At 52.9% G+C, this 15,707-nt stretch overlaps 33 non-coding genes across 33 annotated transcripts; 22 read left to right on the top strand and 11 right to left on the bottom strand.

Annotated features, from left to right (window-relative positions):
• Positions 1 to 348: 348 nt before the first annotated feature.
• On the bottom strand, positions 349 to 436 carry trnay-gua (transfer RNA tyrosine (anticodon GUA)). The gene is given in 2 exon segments: positions 349 to 384; positions 400 to 436. It is a non-coding gene; the product is annotated as a tRNA-Tyr (tRNA).
• Positions 437 to 643: 207 nt separating this feature from the next.
• On the top strand, positions 644 to 716 carry trnak-uuu (transfer RNA lysine (anticodon UUU)). Its single transcript has one exon. It is a non-coding gene; the product is annotated as a tRNA-Lys (tRNA).
• A 347-nt stretch (positions 717 to 1,063) lies between these two features.
• Positions 1,064 to 1,134, top strand: trnag-ccc (transfer RNA glycine (anticodon CCC)). The gene has a single exon. It is a non-coding gene; the product is annotated as a tRNA-Gly (tRNA).
• Positions 1,135 to 1,916: 782 nt separating this feature from the next.
• trnak-uuu (transfer RNA lysine (anticodon UUU)) lies at positions 1,917 to 1,989 on the top strand. The gene has a single exon. It is a non-coding gene; the product is annotated as a tRNA-Lys (tRNA).
• Positions 1,990 to 2,337: 348 nt separating this feature from the next.
• Positions 2,338 to 2,408, top strand: trnag-ccc (transfer RNA glycine (anticodon CCC)). Its single transcript has one exon. It is a non-coding gene; the product is annotated as a tRNA-Gly (tRNA).
• A 488-nt stretch (positions 2,409 to 2,896) lies between these two features.
• On the bottom strand, positions 2,897 to 2,984 carry trnay-gua (transfer RNA tyrosine (anticodon GUA)). Its single transcript is given in 2 exon segments — positions 2,897 to 2,932; positions 2,948 to 2,984. It is a non-coding gene; the product is annotated as a tRNA-Tyr (tRNA).
• Positions 2,985 to 3,191: 207 nt separating this feature from the next.
• Positions 3,192 to 3,264, top strand: trnak-uuu (transfer RNA lysine (anticodon UUU)). The gene has a single exon. It is a non-coding gene; the product is annotated as a tRNA-Lys (tRNA).
• A 346-nt stretch (positions 3,265 to 3,610) lies between these two features.
• Positions 3,611 to 3,682, top strand: trnag-ccc (transfer RNA glycine (anticodon CCC)). Its single transcript has one exon. It is a non-coding gene; the product is annotated as a tRNA-Gly (tRNA).
• A 488-nt stretch (positions 3,683 to 4,170) lies between these two features.
• Positions 4,171 to 4,258, bottom strand: trnay-gua (transfer RNA tyrosine (anticodon GUA)). The gene is given in 2 exon segments: positions 4,171 to 4,206; positions 4,222 to 4,258. It is a non-coding gene; the product is annotated as a tRNA-Tyr (tRNA).
• A 207-nt stretch (positions 4,259 to 4,465) lies between these two features.
• Positions 4,466 to 4,538, top strand: trnak-uuu (transfer RNA lysine (anticodon UUU)). The gene has a single exon. It is a non-coding gene; the product is annotated as a tRNA-Lys (tRNA).
• A 347-nt stretch (positions 4,539 to 4,885) lies between these two features.
• Positions 4,886 to 4,956, top strand: trnag-ccc (transfer RNA glycine (anticodon CCC)). Its single transcript has one exon. It is a non-coding gene; the product is annotated as a tRNA-Gly (tRNA).
• Positions 4,957 to 5,444: 488 nt separating this feature from the next.
• trnay-gua (transfer RNA tyrosine (anticodon GUA)) lies at positions 5,445 to 5,532 on the bottom strand. Its single transcript is given in 2 exon segments — positions 5,445 to 5,480; positions 5,496 to 5,532. It is a non-coding gene; the product is annotated as a tRNA-Tyr (tRNA).
• A 207-nt stretch (positions 5,533 to 5,739) lies between these two features.
• On the top strand, positions 5,740 to 5,812 carry trnak-uuu (transfer RNA lysine (anticodon UUU)). Its single transcript has one exon. It is a non-coding gene; the product is annotated as a tRNA-Lys (tRNA).
• Positions 5,813 to 6,159: 347 nt separating this feature from the next.
• Positions 6,160 to 6,230, top strand: trnag-ccc (transfer RNA glycine (anticodon CCC)). Its single transcript has one exon. It is a non-coding gene; the product is annotated as a tRNA-Gly (tRNA).
• Positions 6,231 to 6,718: 488 nt separating this feature from the next.
• On the bottom strand, positions 6,719 to 6,806 carry trnay-gua (transfer RNA tyrosine (anticodon GUA)). The gene is given in 2 exon segments: positions 6,719 to 6,754; positions 6,770 to 6,806. It is a non-coding gene; the product is annotated as a tRNA-Tyr (tRNA).
• Positions 6,807 to 7,013: 207 nt separating this feature from the next.
• Positions 7,014 to 7,086, top strand: trnak-uuu (transfer RNA lysine (anticodon UUU)). The gene has a single exon. It is a non-coding gene; the product is annotated as a tRNA-Lys (tRNA).
• A 347-nt stretch (positions 7,087 to 7,433) lies between these two features.
• trnag-ccc (transfer RNA glycine (anticodon CCC)) lies at positions 7,434 to 7,504 on the top strand. The gene has a single exon. It is a non-coding gene; the product is annotated as a tRNA-Gly (tRNA).
• A 488-nt stretch (positions 7,505 to 7,992) lies between these two features.
• trnay-gua (transfer RNA tyrosine (anticodon GUA)) lies at positions 7,993 to 8,080 on the bottom strand. Its single transcript is given in 2 exon segments — positions 7,993 to 8,028; positions 8,044 to 8,080. It is a non-coding gene; the product is annotated as a tRNA-Tyr (tRNA).
• A 630-nt stretch (positions 8,081 to 8,710) lies between these two features.
• Positions 8,711 to 8,781, top strand: trnag-ccc (transfer RNA glycine (anticodon CCC)). The gene has a single exon. It is a non-coding gene; the product is annotated as a tRNA-Gly (tRNA).
• A 468-nt stretch (positions 8,782 to 9,249) lies between these two features.
• Positions 9,250 to 9,337, bottom strand: trnay-gua (transfer RNA tyrosine (anticodon GUA)). Its single transcript is given in 2 exon segments — positions 9,250 to 9,285; positions 9,301 to 9,337. It is a non-coding gene; the product is annotated as a tRNA-Tyr (tRNA).
• Positions 9,338 to 9,544: 207 nt separating this feature from the next.
• On the top strand, positions 9,545 to 9,617 carry trnak-uuu (transfer RNA lysine (anticodon UUU)). The gene has a single exon. It is a non-coding gene; the product is annotated as a tRNA-Lys (tRNA).
• Positions 9,618 to 9,964: 347 nt separating this feature from the next.
• trnag-ccc (transfer RNA glycine (anticodon CCC)) lies at positions 9,965 to 10,035 on the top strand. Its single transcript has one exon. It is a non-coding gene; the product is annotated as a tRNA-Gly (tRNA).
• Positions 10,036 to 10,817: 782 nt separating this feature from the next.
• On the top strand, positions 10,818 to 10,890 carry trnak-uuu (transfer RNA lysine (anticodon UUU)). Its single transcript has one exon. It is a non-coding gene; the product is annotated as a tRNA-Lys (tRNA).
• A 348-nt stretch (positions 10,891 to 11,238) lies between these two features.
• trnag-ccc (transfer RNA glycine (anticodon CCC)) lies at positions 11,239 to 11,309 on the top strand. Its single transcript has one exon. It is a non-coding gene; the product is annotated as a tRNA-Gly (tRNA).
• A 488-nt stretch (positions 11,310 to 11,797) lies between these two features.
• On the bottom strand, positions 11,798 to 11,885 carry trnay-gua (transfer RNA tyrosine (anticodon GUA)). Its single transcript is given in 2 exon segments — positions 11,798 to 11,833; positions 11,849 to 11,885. It is a non-coding gene; the product is annotated as a tRNA-Tyr (tRNA).
• Positions 11,886 to 12,092: 207 nt separating this feature from the next.
• On the top strand, positions 12,093 to 12,165 carry trnak-uuu (transfer RNA lysine (anticodon UUU)). The gene has a single exon. It is a non-coding gene; the product is annotated as a tRNA-Lys (tRNA).
• A 347-nt stretch (positions 12,166 to 12,512) lies between these two features.
• Positions 12,513 to 12,583, top strand: trnag-ccc (transfer RNA glycine (anticodon CCC)). The gene has a single exon. It is a non-coding gene; the product is annotated as a tRNA-Gly (tRNA).
• Positions 12,584 to 13,071: 488 nt separating this feature from the next.
• Positions 13,072 to 13,159, bottom strand: trnay-gua (transfer RNA tyrosine (anticodon GUA)). The gene is given in 2 exon segments: positions 13,072 to 13,107; positions 13,123 to 13,159. It is a non-coding gene; the product is annotated as a tRNA-Tyr (tRNA).
• A 630-nt stretch (positions 13,160 to 13,789) lies between these two features.
• Positions 13,790 to 13,860, top strand: trnag-ccc (transfer RNA glycine (anticodon CCC)). Its single transcript has one exon. It is a non-coding gene; the product is annotated as a tRNA-Gly (tRNA).
• Positions 13,861 to 14,328: 468 nt separating this feature from the next.
• On the bottom strand, positions 14,329 to 14,416 carry trnay-gua (transfer RNA tyrosine (anticodon GUA)). Its single transcript is given in 2 exon segments — positions 14,329 to 14,364; positions 14,380 to 14,416. It is a non-coding gene; the product is annotated as a tRNA-Tyr (tRNA).
• Positions 14,417 to 14,623: 207 nt separating this feature from the next.
• On the top strand, positions 14,624 to 14,696 carry trnak-uuu (transfer RNA lysine (anticodon UUU)). The gene has a single exon. It is a non-coding gene; the product is annotated as a tRNA-Lys (tRNA).
• A 347-nt stretch (positions 14,697 to 15,043) lies between these two features.
• trnag-ccc (transfer RNA glycine (anticodon CCC)) lies at positions 15,044 to 15,114 on the top strand. The gene has a single exon. It is a non-coding gene; the product is annotated as a tRNA-Gly (tRNA).
• Positions 15,115 to 15,602: 488 nt separating this feature from the next.
• Positions 15,603 to 15,690, bottom strand: trnay-gua (transfer RNA tyrosine (anticodon GUA)). Its single transcript is given in 2 exon segments — positions 15,603 to 15,638; positions 15,654 to 15,690. It is a non-coding gene; the product is annotated as a tRNA-Tyr (tRNA).
• Between the last annotated feature and the right edge of the window lie 17 nt (positions 15,691 to 15,707).

The following is a 15,707-nucleotide window of genomic DNA, read 5'->3' as shown; positions in this document are numbered from 1 at the left end:
ACCATCAATACAGAAGGTGCTGCTTGCTTTCTGGGGCTATACCTTGCCTCCTTTTTAACAGCTTTGTACTCAAACGTCTACTGCAATGGTGAGGCTTACAGAAAGGGTGCCGGCGATGGGCTCCACCGAGCGCCTCCTTTAGTCTCACTTGTCTTTGCGACTAGGTTTTGAGCGCACCAGCGCTGACGCAGTGTTTTGCCAAAGGAAAGCTTAGCAGACGCGAGCAGTAGAATGCAGAATTCTAAAGACGGCGACTCCGCTCTAATGTCTGACCGCCTTACGGGCCAAGCGAGAGAGAGGTTTGCTCATTTTCTTCTTTTTTGATTGTCAAGGGCTAAAACAGTAGCGTCCCTCGAGCCGGATTCGAACCAGCGACCTAAGGAGGTCCGGCCTTCTCCACTACAGTCCTCCGCTCTACCAACTGAGCTATCGAGGGAGCCGTGCGTGTCCTCTCTCTGACGTTCACAGCCCGAGGCAGGGTGGAGTTCCGGTTCTTTGGAAAGCACAGCACTGTGTCATGTTGGATCTAACAGAGATTCCTGGGCTCGTTGTCGTTTCCTCGGCTTGCTCTCTTCAGTGGACCAAACATGTGGCCTTTGAGGATCCTGTATGTCCCTGCTGCTGCTCCTGCTTTTGTCGTAGAGCCCGGATAGCTCAGTCGGTAGAGCATCAGACTTTTAATCTGAGGGTCCAGGGTTCAAGTCCCTGTTCGGGTGTTATGGTGACTCAGGTCTAAGCCCCACCCCCCGGGCTTTTGTTTGCGGCCCTCCTCGTTGCAAGGGCACAGACTTCCGCATTAGCAGCGCAGAGGTCCTTGTGTGGTGTTTGTCCTGGACGGAGTCAAAGGGGCCTGGAAGACGACAGTGAAACAATGGTGGTACGTCTTTGGCATTTTTTTCCTCTTCCGTCGGCTCTTCTCGTTGCAAATTCCCAAAGCTTCAAATTAGGCAGGGCAGAGGTAATTGTGGGGTGTGTGGGCTGGGCAAAAAGAAGGGCTTTGCTCCCTTTGGCCTGTGAGAGGATAAGAGGCTTAAACTGTGGTGTGAGCAAGCTCTCTCCGTGGGCGCCAGTGGTGTAGTGGTATCATGCAAGATTCCCATTCTTACGACCCGGGTTCGATTCCCGGCTGGCGCAGCCTGGGCTCTAGCTTGTGGGCCTGACACTGATTAATGGGTGAGGTGTGGCTCTGGGTGATTGGTGGCCCCTGCTGGGGAAATGTTTGCATATCAAAGCATCAACATATTGAGTAGGAGGAAGTGGTTACTGGATGAATGACCATCAATACAGAAGGTGCTGCTTGCTTTCTGGGGCTATACCTTGCCTCCTTTTTAACAGCTTTGTACTCAAACGTCTACTGCAATGGTGAGGCTTACAGAAAGGGTGCCGGCGATGGGCTCCACCGAGCGCCTCCTTTAGTCTCACTTGTCTTTGCGACTAGGTTTTGAGCGCACCAGCGCTGACGCAGTGTTTTGCAAAAGGAAAGCTTAGCAGACGCGAGCAGTAGAATGCAGAATTCTAAAGACGGCGACTCCGCTCTAATGTCTGACCGCCTTACGGTCCAAGCGAGAGAGAGGTTTGCTCATTTTCTTCTTTTTTGATTGTCAAGGGCCAAAACAGTAGCGTCCCTCGAGCCGGATTCGAACCAGCGACCTAAGGATGTCCGGCCTTCTCCACTACAACCTCCGCTCTACCAACTGAGCTATCAAGGGAGCCGTGCGTGTCCTCTCTCTGACGTTCACAGCCCGAGGCAGGGTGGAGTTCCTGTTCTTTGGAAAGCACAGCACTGTGTCATGTTGGATCTAACAGAGATTCCTGGTCTCGTTGTCGTTTCCTCGGCTTGCTCTCTTCAGTGGACCAAACATGTGGCCTTTGAGGATCCTGTATGTCCCTGCTGCTGCTCCTGCTTCTGTCGTAGAGCCCGGATAGCTCAGTCGGTAGAGCATCAGACTTTTAATCTGAGGGTCCAGGGTTCAAGTCCCTGTTCGGGTGTTATGGTGACTCAGGTCTAAGCCCCACCCCCCGGGCTTTTGTTTGCGGCCCTCCTCGTTGCAAGGGCACAGAATTCCGCATTAGCAGCGCAGAGGTCCTTGTGTGGTGTTTGTCCTGGACGGAGTCAAAGGGGCCTGGAAGACGACAGTGAAACAATGGTGGTACGTCTTTGGCATTTTTTTCCTCTTCCGTCGGCTCTTCTCGTTGCAAATTCCCAAAGCTTCAAATTAGGCAAGGGCAGAGGTAATTGTGGGGTGTGTGGGCTGGGCAAAAAGAAGGGCTTTGCTCCCTTTGGCCTTTGAGAGGATAAGAGGCTTAAACTGTGGTGTGAGCAAGCTCTCTCCGTGGGCGCCAGTGGTGTAGTGGTATCATGCAAGATTCCCATTCTTGCGACCCGGGCTCGATTCCCGGCTGTCGCAGCCTGGACTCTAGCTTGTGGGCCTGGCACTGATTAATGGGTGAGGTGTGGCTCTGGGTGATTGGTGGCCCCTGCTGGGGAAATGTTTGCATATCAAAGCATCAACATATTGAGTAGGAGGAAGTGGTTACTGGATGAATGACCATCAATACAGAAGGTGCTGCTTGCTTTCTGGGGCTATACCTTGCCTCCTTTTTAACAGCTTTGTACTCAAACGTCTACTGCAATGGTGAGGCTTACAGAAAGGGTGCCGGCGATGGGCTCCACCGAGCGCCTCCTTTAGTCTCACTTGTCTTTGCGACTAGGTTTTGAGCGCACCAGCGCTGACGCAGGGTTTTGCCAAAGGAAAGCTTAGCAGACGCGAGCAGTAGAATGCAGAATTCTAAAGACGGCGACTCCGCTCTAATGTCTGACCGCCTTACGGGCCAAGCGAGAGAGAGGTTTGCTCATTTTCTTCTTTTTTGATTGTCAAGGGCCAAAACAGTAGCGTCCCTCGAGCCGGATTCAAACCAGCGACCTAAGGATGTCCGGCCTTCTCCACTACAGTCCTCCGCTCTACCAACTGAGCTATCGAGGGAGCCGTGCGTGTCCTCTCTCTGACGTTCACAGCCCGAGGCAGGGTGGAGTTCCTGTTCTTTGGAAAGCACAGCACTGTGTCATGATGGATCTAACAGAGATTCCTGGGCTCGTTGTCGTTTCCTCGGCTTGCTCTCTTCAGTGGACCAAACATGTGGCCTTTGAGGATCCTGTATGTCCCTGCTGCTGCTCCTGCTTCTGTCGTAGAGCCCGGATAGCTCAGTCGGTAGAGCATCAGACTTTTAATCTGAGGGTCCAGGGTTCAAGTCCCTGTTCGGGTGTTATGGTGACTCAGGTCTAAGCCCCACCCCCTGGGCTTTTGTTTGCGGCCCTCCTCATTGCAAGGGCACAGAATTCCGCATTAGCAGCGCAGAGGTCCTTGTGTGGTGTTTGTCCTGGACGGAGTCAAAGGGGCCTGGAAGACGACAGTGAAACAATGGTGGTACGTCTTTGGCATTTTTTTCCTCTTCCGTCGGCTCTTCTCGTTGCAAATTCCCAAAGCTTCAAATTAGGCAGGGCAGAGGTAATTGTGGGGTGTGTGGGCTGGGCAAAAAGAAGGGCTTTGCTCCCTTTGGCCTGTGAGAGGATAAGAGGCTTAAACTGTGGTGTGAGCAAGCTCTCTCCGTGGCCGCCAGTGGTGTAGTGGTATCATGCAAGATTCCCATTCTTGCGACCCGGGTTTGATTCCCGGCTGGCGCAGCCTGGGCTCTAGCTGGTGGGCCTGGCACTGATTAATGGGTGAGGTGTGGCTCTGGGTGATTGGTGGCCCCTGCTGGGGAAATGTTTGCATATCAAAGCATCAACATATTGAGTAGGAGGAAGTGGTTACTGGATGAATGACCATCAATACAGAAGGTGCTGCTTGCATTCTGGGGCTATACCTTGCCTCCTTTTTAACAGCTTTGTACTCAAACGTCTACTGCAATGGTGAGGCTTACAGAAAGGGTGCCGGCGATGGGCTCCACCGAGCGCCTCCTTTAGTCTCACTTGTCTTTGCGACTAGGTTTTGAGCGCACCAGCGCTGACGCAGTGTTTTGCAAAAGGAAAGCTTAGCAGACGCGAGCAGTAGAATGCAGAATTCTAAAGACGGCGACTCCGCTCTAATGTCTGACCGCCTTACGGTCCAAGCGAGAGAGAGGTTTGCTCATTTTCTTCTTTTTTGATTGTCAAGGGCCAAAACAGTAGCGTCCCTCGAGCCGGATTCAAACCAGCGACCTAAGGATGTCCGGCCTTCTCCACTACAGTCCTCCGCTCTACCAACTGAGCTATCGAGGGAGCCGTGCGTGTCCTCTCTCTGACGTTCACAGCCCGAGGCAGGGTGGAGTTCCTGTTCTTTGGAAAGCACAGCACTGTGTCATGTTGGATCTAACAGAGATTCCTGGGCTCGTTGTCGTTTCCTCGGCTTGCTCTCTTCAGTGGACCAAACATGTGGCCTTTGAGGATCCTGTATGTCCCTGCTGCTGCTCCTGCTTCTGTCGCAGAGCCTGGATAGCTCAGTCGGTAGAGCATCAGACTTTTAATCTGAGGGTCCAGGGTTCAAGTCCCTGTTCGGGTGTTATGGTGACTCAGGTCTAAGCCCCACCCCCTGGGCTTTTGTTTGCGGCCCTCCTCATTGCAAGGGCACAGAATTCCGCCTTAGCAGCGCAGAGGTCCTTGTGTGGTGTTTGTCCTGGACGGAGTCAAAGGGGCCTGGAAGACGACAGTGAAACAATGGTGGTACGTCTTTGGCATTTTTTTCCTCTTCCGTCGGCTCTTCTCGTTGCAAATTCCCAAAGCTTCAAATTAGGCAGGGCAGAGGTAATTGTGGGGTGTGTGGGCTGGGCAAAAAGAAGGGCTTTGCTCCCTTTGGCCTGTGAGAGGATAAGAGGCTTAAACTGTGGTGTGAGCAAGCTCTCTCCGTGGGCGCCAGTGGTGTAGTGGTATCATGCAAGATTCCCATTCTTGCGACCCGGGTTCGATTCCCGGCTGGCGCAGCCTGGGCTCTAGCTTGTGGGCCTGGCACTGATTAATGGGTGAGGTGTGGCTTTGGGTGATTGGTGGCCCCTGCTGGGGAAATGTTTGCATATCAAAGCATCAACATATTGAGTAGGAGGAAGTGGTTACTGGATGAATGACCATCAATACAGAAGGTGCTGCTTGCTTTCTGGGGCTATACCTTGCCTCCTTTTTAACAGCTTTGTACTCAAACGTCTACTGCAATGGTGAGGCTTACAGAAAGGGTGCCGGCGATGGGCTCCACCGAGCGCCTCCTTTAGTCTCACTTGTCTTTGCGACTAGGTTTTGAGCGCACCAGCGCTGACGCAGTGTTTTGCAAAAGGAAAGCTTAGCAGACGCGAGCAGTAGAATGCAGAATTCTAAAGACGGCGACTCCGCTCTAATGTCTGACCGCCTTACGGTCCAAGCGAGAGAGAGGTTTGCTCATTTTCTTCTTTTTTGATTGTCAAGGGCCAAAACAGTAGCGTCCCTCGAGCCGGATTCGAACCAGCGACCTAAGGATGTCCGGCCTTCTCCACTACAGTCCTCCGCTCTACCAACTGAGCTGTCGAGGGAGCCGTGCATGTCCTCTCTCTGACGTTCACAGCCCGAGGCAGGGTGGAGTTCCTGTTCTTTGGAAAGCACGGCACTGTGTCATGTTGGATCTAACAGAGATTCCTGGGCTCGTTGTCGTTTCCTCGGCTTGCTCTCTTCAGTGGACCAAACATGTGGCCTTTGAGGATCCTGTATGTCCCTGCTGCTGCTCCTGCTTCTGTCGTAGAGCCCGGATAGCTCAGTCGGTAGAGCATCAGACTTTTAATCTGAGGGTCCAGGGTTCAAGTCCCTGTTCGGGTGTTATGGTGACTCAGGTCTAAGCCCCACCCCCCGGGCTTTTGTTTGCGGCCCTCCTCATTGCAAGGGCACAGAATTCCGCATTAGCAGCGCAGAGGTCCTTGTGTGGTGTTTGTCCTGGACGGAGTCAAAGGGGCCTGGAAGACGACAGTGAAACAATGGTGGTACGTCTTTGGCATTTTTTTCCTCTTCCGTCGGCTCTTCTCGTTGCAAATTCCCAAAGCTTCAAATTAGGCAGGGCAGAGGTAATTGTGGGGTGTGTGGGCTGGGCAAAAAGAAGGGCTTTGCTCCCTTTGGCCTGTGAGAGGATAAGAGGCTTAAACTGTGGTGTGAGCAAGCTCTCTCCGTGGGCGCCAGTGGTGTAGTGGTATCATGCAAGATTCCCATTCTTACGACCCGGGTTCGATTCCCGGCTGGCGCAGCCTGGGCTCTAGCTTGTGGGCCTGACACTGATTAATGGGTGAGGTGTGGCTCTGGGTGATTGGTGGCCCCTGCTGGGGAAATGTTTGCATATCAAAGCATCAACATATTGAGTAGGAGGAAGTGGTTACTGGATGAATGACCATCAATACAGAAGGTGCTGCTTGCTTTCTGGGGCTATACCTTGCCTCCTTTTTAACAGCTTTGTACTCAAACGTCTACTGCAATGGTGAGGCTTACAGAAAGGGTGCCGGCGATGGGCTCCACCGAGCGCCTCCTTTAGTCTCACTTGTCTTTGCGACTAGGTTTTGAGCGCACCAGCGCTGACGCAGTGTTTTGCAAAAGGAAAGCTTAGCAGACGCGAGCAGTAGAATGCAGAATTCTAAAGACGGCGACTCCGCTCTAATGTCTGACCGCCTTACGGTCCAAGCGAGAGAGAGGTTTGCTCATTTTCTTCTTTTTTGATTGTCAAGGGCCAAAACAGTAGCGTCTCTCGAGCCGGATTCGAACCAGCGACCTAAGGATGTCCAGCCTTCTCCACTACAGTCCTCCGCTCTACCAACTGAGCTATCGAGGGAGCCGTGCGTGTCCTCTCTCTGACGTTCACAGCCCGAGGCAGGGTGGAGTTCCTGTTCTTTGGAAAGCACAGCACTGTGTCATGTTGGATCTAACAGAGATTCCTGGGCTCGTTGTCGTTTCCTCGGCTTGCTCTCTTCAGTGGACCAAACATGTGGCCTTTGAGGATCCTGTATGTCCCTGCTGCTGCTCCTGCTTCTGTCGTAGAGCCCGGATAGCTCAGTCGGTAGAGCATCAGACTTTTAATCTGAGGGTCCAGGGTTCAAGTCCCTGTTCGGGTGTTATGGTGACTCAGGTCTAAGCCCCATCCCCCGGGCTTTTGTTTGCGGCCCTCCTCATTGCAAGGGCACAGAATTCCGCATTAGCAGCGCAGAGGTCCTTGTGTGGTGTTTGTCCTGGACGGAGTCAAAGGGGCCTGGAAGACGACAGTGAAACAATGGTGGTACGTCTTTGGCATTTTTTTCCTCTTCCGTCGGCTCTTCTCGTTGCAAATTCCCAAAGCTTCAAATTAGGCAGGGCAGAGGTAATTGTGGGGTGTGTGGGCTGGGCAAAAAGAAGGGCTTTGCTCCCTTTGGCCTGTGAGAGGATAAGAGGCTTAAACTGTGGTGTGAGCAAGCTCTCTCCGTGGGCGCCAGTGGTGTAGTGGTATCATGCAAGATTCCCATTCTTGCGACCTGGGTTCGATTCCCGGCTGGCGCAGCCTGGGCTCTAGCTTGTGGGCCTGGCACTGATTAATGGGTGAGGTGTGGCTCTGGGTGATTGGTGACCCCTGCTGGGGAAATGTTTGCATATCAAAGCATCAACATATTGAGTAGGAGGAAGTGGTTACTGGATGAATGACCATCAATACAGAAGGTGCTGCTTGCTTTCTGGGGCTATACCTTGCCTCCTTTTTAACAGCTTTGTACTCAAACGTCTACTGCAATGGTGAGGCTTACAGAAAGGGTGCCGGCGATGGGCTCCACCGAGCGCCTCCTTTAGTCTCACTTGTCTTTGCGACTAGGTTTTGAGCGCACCAGCGCTGACGCAGTGTTTTGCAAAAGGAAAGCTTAGCAGACGCGAGCAGTAGAATGCAGAATTCTAAAGACGGCGACTCCGCTCTAATGTCTGACCGCCTTACGGGCCAAGCGAGAGAGAGGTTTGCTCATTTTCTTCTTTTTTGATTGTCAAGGGCCAAAACAGTAGCGTCCCTCGAGCCGGATTCGAACCAGCGACCTAAGGATGTCCGGCCTTCTCCACTACAGTCCTCCGCTCTACCAACTGAGCTATCGAGGGAGCCGTGCGTGTCCTCTCTCTGACGTTCACAGCCCGAGGCAGGGTGGAGTTCCTGTTCTTTGGAAAGCACAGCACTGTGTCATGTTGGATCTAACAGAGATTCCTGGGCTCGTTGTCGTTTCCTCGGCTTGCTCTCTTCAGTGGACCAAACATGTGGCCTTTGAGGATCCTGTATGTCCCTGCTGCTGCTCCTCCTGCTTCTGTCGTAGAGCCCGGATAGCTCAGTCGGTAGAGCATCAGACTTTTAATCTGAGGGTCCAGGGTTCAGGTCCCTGTTTGGGTGTTATGGTGACTCAGGTCTAAGCCCCACCCCCCGGGCTTTTGTTTGCGGCCCTCCTCATTGCAAGGCCACAGAATTCCGCATTAGCAGCGCAGAGGTCCTTGTGTGGTGTTTGTCCTGGACGGAGTCAAAGGGGCCTGGAAGACGACAGTGAAACAATGGTGGTACGTCTTTGGCATTTTTTTCCTCTTCCGTCGGCTCTTCTCGTTGCAAATTCCCAAAGCTTCAAATTAGGCAGGGCAGAGGTAATTGTGGGGTGTGTGGGCTGGGCAAAAAGAAGGGCTTTGCTCCCTTTGGCCCGTGAGAGGATAAGAGGCTTAAACTGTGGTGTGAGCAAGCTCTCTCCGTGGGCGCCAGTGGTGTAGTGGTATCATGCAAGATTCCCATTCTTGCGACCCGGGTTCGATTCCCGGCTGGCGCAGCCTGGCACTGATTAATGGGTGAGGTGTGGCTCTGGGTGATTGGTGGCCCCTGCTGGGGAAATGTTTGCATATCAAAGCATCAACATATTGAGTAGGAGGAAGTGGTTACTGGATGAATGACCATCAATACAGAAGGTGCTGCTTGCTTTCTGGGGCTATACCTTGCCTCCTTTTTAACAGCTTTGTACTCAAACGTCTACTGCAATGGTGAGGCTTACAGAAAGGGTGCCGGCGATGGGCTCCACCGAGCGCCTCCTTTAGTCTCACTTGTCTTTGCGACTAGGTTTTGAGCGCACCAGCGCTGACGCAGTGTTTTGCCAAAGGAAAGCTTAGCAGACGCGAGCAGTAGAATGCAGAATTCTAAAGACGGCGACTCCGCTCTAATGTCTGACCGCCTTACGGGCCAAGCGAGAGAGAGGTTTGCTCATTTTCTTCTTTTTTGATTGTCAAGGGCTAAAACAGTAGCGTCCCTCGAGCCGGATTCGAACCAGCGACCTAAGGAGGTCCGGCCTTCTCCACTACAGTCCTCCGCTCTACCAACTGAGCTATCGAGGGAGCCGTGCGTGTCCTCTCTCTGACGTTCACAGCCCGAGGCAGGGTGGAGTTCCGGTTCTTTGGAAAGCACAGCACTGTGTCATGTTGGATCTAACAGAGATTCCTGGGCTCGTTGTCGTTTCCTCGGCTTGCTCTCTTCAGTGGACCAAACATGTGGCCTTTGAGGATCCTGTATGTCCCTGCTGCTGCTCCTGCTTTTGTCGTAGAGCCCGGATAGCTCAGTCGGTAGAGCATCAGACTTTTAATCTGAGGGTCCAGGGTTCAAGTCCCTGTTCGGGTGTTATGGTGACTCAGGTCTAAGCCCCACCCCCCGGGCTTTTGTTTGCGGCCCTCCTCGTTGCAAGGGCACAGACTTCCGCATTAGCAGCGCAGAGGTCCTTGTGTGGTGTTTGTCCTGGACGGAGTCAAAGGGGCCTGGAAGACGACAGTGAAACAATGGTGGTACGTCTTTGGCATTTTTTTCCTCTTCCGTCGGCTCTTCTCGTTGCAAATTCCCAAAGCTTCAAATTAGGCAGGGCAGAGGTAATTGTGGGGTGTGTGGGCTGGGCAAAAAGAAGGGCTTTGCTCCCTTTGGCCTGTGAGAGGATAAGAGGCTTAAACTGTGGTGTGAGCAAGCTCTCTCCGTGGGCGCCAGTGGTGTAGTGGTATCATGCAAGATTCCCATTCTTACGACCCGGGTTCGATTCCCGGCTGGCGCAGCCTGGGCTCTAGCTTGTGGGCCTGACACTGATTAATGGGTGAGGTGTGGCTCTGGGTGATTGGTGGCCCCTGCTGGGGAAATGTTTGCATATCAAAGCATCAACATATTGAGTAGGAGGAAGTGGTTACTGGATGAATGACCATCAATACAGAAGGTGCTGCTTGCTTTCTGGGGCTATACCTTGCCTCCTTTTTAACAGCTTTGTACTCAAACGTCTACTGCAATGGTGAGGCTTACAGAAAGGGTGCCGGCGATGGGCTCCACCGAGCGCCTCCTTTAGTCTCACTTGTCTTTGCGACTAGGTTTTGAGCGCACCAGCGCTGACGCAGTGTTTTGCAAAAGGAAAGCTTAGCAGACGCGAGCAGTAGAATGCAGAATTCTAAAGACGGCGACTCCGCTCTAATGTCTGACCGCCTTACGGTCCAAGCGAGAGAGAGGTTTGCTCATTTTCTTCTTTTTTGATTGTCAAGGGCCAAAACAGTAGCGTCCCTCGAGCCGGATTCGAACCAGCGACCTAAGGATGTCCGGCCTTCTCCACTACAACCTCCGCTCTACCAACTGAGCTATCAAGGGAGCCGTGCGTGTCCTCTCTCTGACGTTCACAGCCCGAGGCAGGGTGGAGTTCCTGTTCTTTGGAAAGCACAGCACTGTGTCATGTTGGATCTAACAGAGATTCCTGGTCTCGTTGTCGTTTCCTCGGCTTGCTCTCTTCAGTGGACCAAACATGTGGCCTTTGAGGATCCTGTATGTCCCTGCTGCTGCTCCTGCTTCTGTCGTAGAGCCCGGATAGCTCAGTCGGTAGAGCATCAGACTTTTAATCTGAGGGTCCAGGGTTCAAGTCCCTGTTCGGGTGTTATGGTGACTCAGGTCTAAGCCCCACCCCCCGGGCTTTTGTTTGCGGCCCTCCTCGTTGCAAGGGCACAGAATTCCGCATTAGCAGCGCAGAGGTCCTTGTGTGGTGTTTGTCCTGGACGGAGTCAAAGGGGCCTGGAAGACGACAGTGAAACAATGGTGGTACGTCTTTGGCATTTTTTTCCTCTTCCGTCGGCTCTTCTCGTTGCAAATTCCCAAAGCTTCAAATTAGGCAAGGGCAGAGGTAATTGTGGGGTGTGTGGGCTGGGCAAAAAGAAGGGCTTTGCTCCCTTTGGCCTTTGAGAGGATAAGAGGCTTAAACTGTGGTGTGAGCAAGCTCTCTCCGTGGGCGCCAGTGGTGTAGTGGTATCATGCAAGATTCCCATTCTTGCGACCCGGGCTCGATTCCCGGCTGTCGCAGCCTGGACTCTAGCTTGTGGGCCTGGCACTGATTAATGGGTGAGGTGTGGCTCTGGGTGATTGGTGGCCCCTGCTGGGGAAATGTTTGCATATCAAAGCATCAACATATTGAGTAGGAGGAAGTGGTTACTGGATGAATGACCATCAATACAGAAGGTGCTGCTTGCTTTCTGGGGCTATACCTTGCCTCCTTTTTAACAGCTTTGTACTCAAACGTCTACTGCAATGGTGAGGCTTACAGAAAGGGTGCCGGCGATGGGCTCCACCGAGCGCCTCCTTTAGTCTCACTTGTCTTTGCGACTAGGTTTTGAGCGCACCAGCGCTGACGCAGGGTTTTGCCAAAGGAAAGCTTAGCAGACGCGAGCAGTAGAATGCAGAATTCTAAAGACGGCGACTCCGCTCTAATGTCTGACCGCCTTACGGTCCAAGCGAGAGAGAGGTTTGCTCATTTTCTTCTTTTTTGATTGTCAAGGGCCAAAACAGTAGCGTCTCTCGAGCCGGATTCGAACCAGCGACCTAAGGATGTCCAGCCTTCTCCACTACAGTCCTCCGCTCTACCAACTGAGCTATCGAGGGAGCCGTGCGTGTCCTCTCTCTGACGTTCACAGCCCGAGGCAGGGTGGAGTTCCTGTTCTTTGGAAAGCACAGCACTGTGTCATGTTGGATCTAACAGAGATTCCTGGGCTCGTTGTCGTTTCCTCGGCTTGCTCTCTTCAGTGGACCAAACATGTGGCCTTTGAGGATCCTGTATGTCCCTGCTGCTGCTCCTGCTTCTGTCGTAGAGCCCGGATAGCTCAGTCGGTAGAGCATCAGACTTTTAATCTGAGGGTCCAGGGTTCAAGTCCCTGTTCGGGTGTTATGGTGACTCAGGTCTAAGCCCCATCCCCCGGGCTTTTGTTTGCGGCCCTCCTCATTGCAAGGGCACAGAATTCCGCATTAGCAGCGCAGAGGTCCTTGTGTGGTGTTTGTCCTGGACGGAGTCAAAGGGGCCTGGAAGACGACAGTGAAACAATGGTGGTACGTCTTTGGCATTTTTTTCCTCTTCCGTCGGCTCTTCTCGTTGCAAATTCCCAAAGCTTCAAATTAGGCAGGGCAGAGGTAATTGTGGGGTGTGTGGGCTGGGCAAAAAGAAGGGCTTTGCTCCCTTTGGCCTGTGAGAGGATAAGAGGCTTAAACTGTGGTGTGAGCAAGCTCTCTCCGTGGGCGCCAGTGGTGTAGTGGTATCATGCAAGATTCCCATTCTTGCGACCTGGGTTCGATTCCCGGCTGGCGCAGCCTGGGCTCTAGCTTGTGGGCCTGGCACTGATTAATGGGTGAGGTGTGGCTCTGGGTGATTGGTGACCCCTGCTGGGGAAATGTTTGCATATCAAAGCATCAACATATTGAGTAGGAGGAAGTGGTTACTGGATGAATGACCATCAATACAGAAGGTGCTGCTTGCTTTCTGGGGCTATACCTTGCCTCCTTTTTAACAGCTTTGTACTCAAACGTCTACTGCAATGGTGAGGCTTACAGAAAGGGTGCCGGCGATGGGCTCCACCGAGCGCCTCCTTTAGTCTCACTTGTCTTTGCGACTAGGTTTTGAGCGCACCAGCGCTGACGCAGTGTTTTGCAAAAGGAAAGCTTAGCAGACGCGAGCAGTAGAATGCAGAATTCTAAAGACGGCGACTCCGCTCTAATGTCTGACCGCCTTACGGGCCAAGCGAGAGAGAGGTTTGCTCATTTTCTTCTTTTTTGATTGTCAAGGGCCAAAACAGTAGCGTCCCTCGAGCCGGATTCGAACCAGCGACCTAAGGATGTCCGGCCTTCTCCACTACAGTCCTCCGCTCTACCAACTGAGCTATCGAGGGAGCCGTGCGTGTCCTCTCTCTGACGTTCACAGCCCGAGGCAGGGTGGAGTTCCTGTTCTTTGGAAAGCACAGCACTGTGTCATGTTGGATCTAACAGAGATTCCTGGGCTCGTTGTCGTTTCCTCGGCTTGCTCTCTTCAGTGGACCAAACATGTGGCCTTTGAGGATCCTGTATGTCCCTGCTGCTGCTCCTCCTGCTTCTGTCGTAGAGCCCGGATAGCTCAGTCGGTAGAGCATCAGACTTTTAATCTGAGGGTCCAGGGTTCAGGTCCCTGTTTGGGTGTTATGGTGACTCAGGTCTAAGCCCCACCCCCCGGGCTTTTGTTTGCGGCCCTCCTCATTGCAAGGCCACAGAATTCCGCATTAGCAGCGCAGAGGTCCTTGTGTGGTGTTTGTCCTGGACGGAGTCAAAGGGGCCTGGAAGACGACAGTGAAACAATGGTGGTACGTCTTTGGCATTTTTTTCCTCTTCCGTCGGCTCTTCTCGTTGCAAATTCCCAAAGCTTCAAATTAGGCAGGGCAGAGGTAATTGTGGGGTGTGTGGGCTGGGCAAAAAGAAGGGCTTTGCTCCCTTTGGCCCGTGAGAGGATAAGAGGCTTAAACTGTGGTGTGAGCAAGCTCTCTCCGTGGGCGCCAGTGGTGTAGTGGTATCATGCAAGATTCCCATTCTTGCGACCCGGGTTCGATTCCCGGCTGGCGCAGCCTGGCACTGATTAATGGGTGAGGTGTGGCTCTGGGTGATTGGTGGACCCTGCTGGGGAAATGTTTGCATATCAAAGCATCAACATATTGAGTAGGAGGAAGTGGTTACTGGATGAATGACCATCAATACAGAAGGTGCTGCTTGCTTTCTGGGGCTATACCTTGCCTCCTTTTTAACAGCTTTGTACTCAAACGTCTACTGCAATGGTGAGGCTTACAGAAAGGGTGCCGGCGATGGGCTCCACCGAGCGCCTCCTTTAGTCTCACTTGTCTTTGCGACTAGGTTTTGAGCGCACCAGCGCTGACGCAGTGTTTTGCCAAAGGAAAGCTTAGCAGACGCGAGCAGTAGAATGCAGAATTCTAAAGACGGCGACTCCGCTCTAATGTCTGACCGCCTTACGGGCCAAGCGAGAGAGAGGTTTGCTCATTTTCTTCTTTTTTGATTGTCAAGGGCTAAAACAGTAGCGTCCCTCGAGCCGGATTCGAACCAGCGACCTAAGGAGGTCCGGCCTTCTCCACTACAGTCCTCCGCTCTACCAACTGAGCTATCGAGGGAGCCGTGCGTGTCCTCTCTCTGACGTTCACAGCCCGAGGCAGGGTGGAGTTCCTGTTCTTTGGAAAGCACAGCACTGTGTCATGTTGGATCTAACAGAGATTCCTGGGCTCGTTGTCGTTTCCTCGGCTTGCTCTCTTCAGTGGACCAAACATGTGGCCTTTGAGGATCCTGTATGTCCCTGCTGCTGCTCCTGCTTTTGTCGTAGAGCCCGGATAGCTCAGTCGGTAGAGCATCAGACTTTTAATCTGAGGGTCCAGGGTTCAAGTCCCTGTTCGGGTGTTATGGTGACTCAGGTCTAAGCCCCACCCCCCGGGCTTTTGTTTGCGGCCCTCCTCGTTGCAAGGGCACAGACTTCCGCATTAGCAGCGCAGAGGTCCTTGTGTGGTGTTTGTCCTGGACGGAGTCAAAGGGGCCTGGAAGACGACAGTGAAACAATGGTGGTACGTCTTTGGCATTTTTTTCCTCTTCCGTCGGCTCTTCTCGTTGCAAATTCCCAAAGCTTCAAATTAGGCAGGGCAGAGGTAATTGTGGGGTGTGTGGGCTGGGCAAAAAGAAGGGCTTTGCTCCCTTTGGCCTGTGAGAGGATAAGAGGCTTAAACTGTGGTGTGAGCAAGCTCTCTCCGTGGGCGCCAGTGGTGTAGTGGTATCATGCAAGATTCCCATTCTTACGACCCGGGTTCGATTCCCGGCTGGCGCAGCCTGGGCTCTAGCTTGTGGGCCTGACACTGATTAATGGGTGAGGTGTGGCTCTGGGTGATTGGTGGCCCCTGCTGGGGAAATGTTTGCATATCAAAGCATCAACATATTGAGTAGGAGGAAGTGGTTACTGGATGAATGACCATCAATACAGAAGGTGCTGCTTGCTTTCTGGGGCTATACCTTGCCTCCTTTTTAACAGCTTTGTACTCAAACGTCTACTGCAATGGTGAGGCTTACAGAAAGGGTGCCGGCGATGGGCTCCACCGAGCGCCTCCTTTAGTCTCACTTGTCTTTGCGACTAGGTTTTGAGCGCACCAGCGCTGACGCAGTGTTTTGCAAAAGGAAAGCTTAGCAGACGCGAGCAGTAGAATGCAGAATTCTAAAGACGGCGACTCCGCTCTAATGTCTGACCGCCTTACGGGCCAAGCGAGAGAGAGGTTTGCTCATTTTCTTCTTTTTTGATTGTCAAGGGCCAAAACAGTAGCGTCCCTCGAGCCGGATTCGAACCAGCGACCTAAGGATGTCCGGCCTTCTCCACTACAGTCCTCCGCTCTACCAACTGAGCTATCGAGGGAGCCGTGCGTGTCCTCT

The sequence above is a fragment of the Lepisosteus platostomus genome, chromosome 8, assembly GCF_059453375.1.
Source record: "Lepisosteus platostomus isolate fLepPlt1 chromosome 8, fLepPlt1.hap1, whole genome shotgun sequence".
Lineage (NCBI taxonomy): Eukaryota > Metazoa > Chordata > Actinopteri > Semionotiformes > Lepisosteidae > Lepisosteus > Lepisosteus platostomus.
Note: the sequence above shows the minus strand (reverse complement) of the source record. Positions and strands in the feature narration are given on the sequence as shown.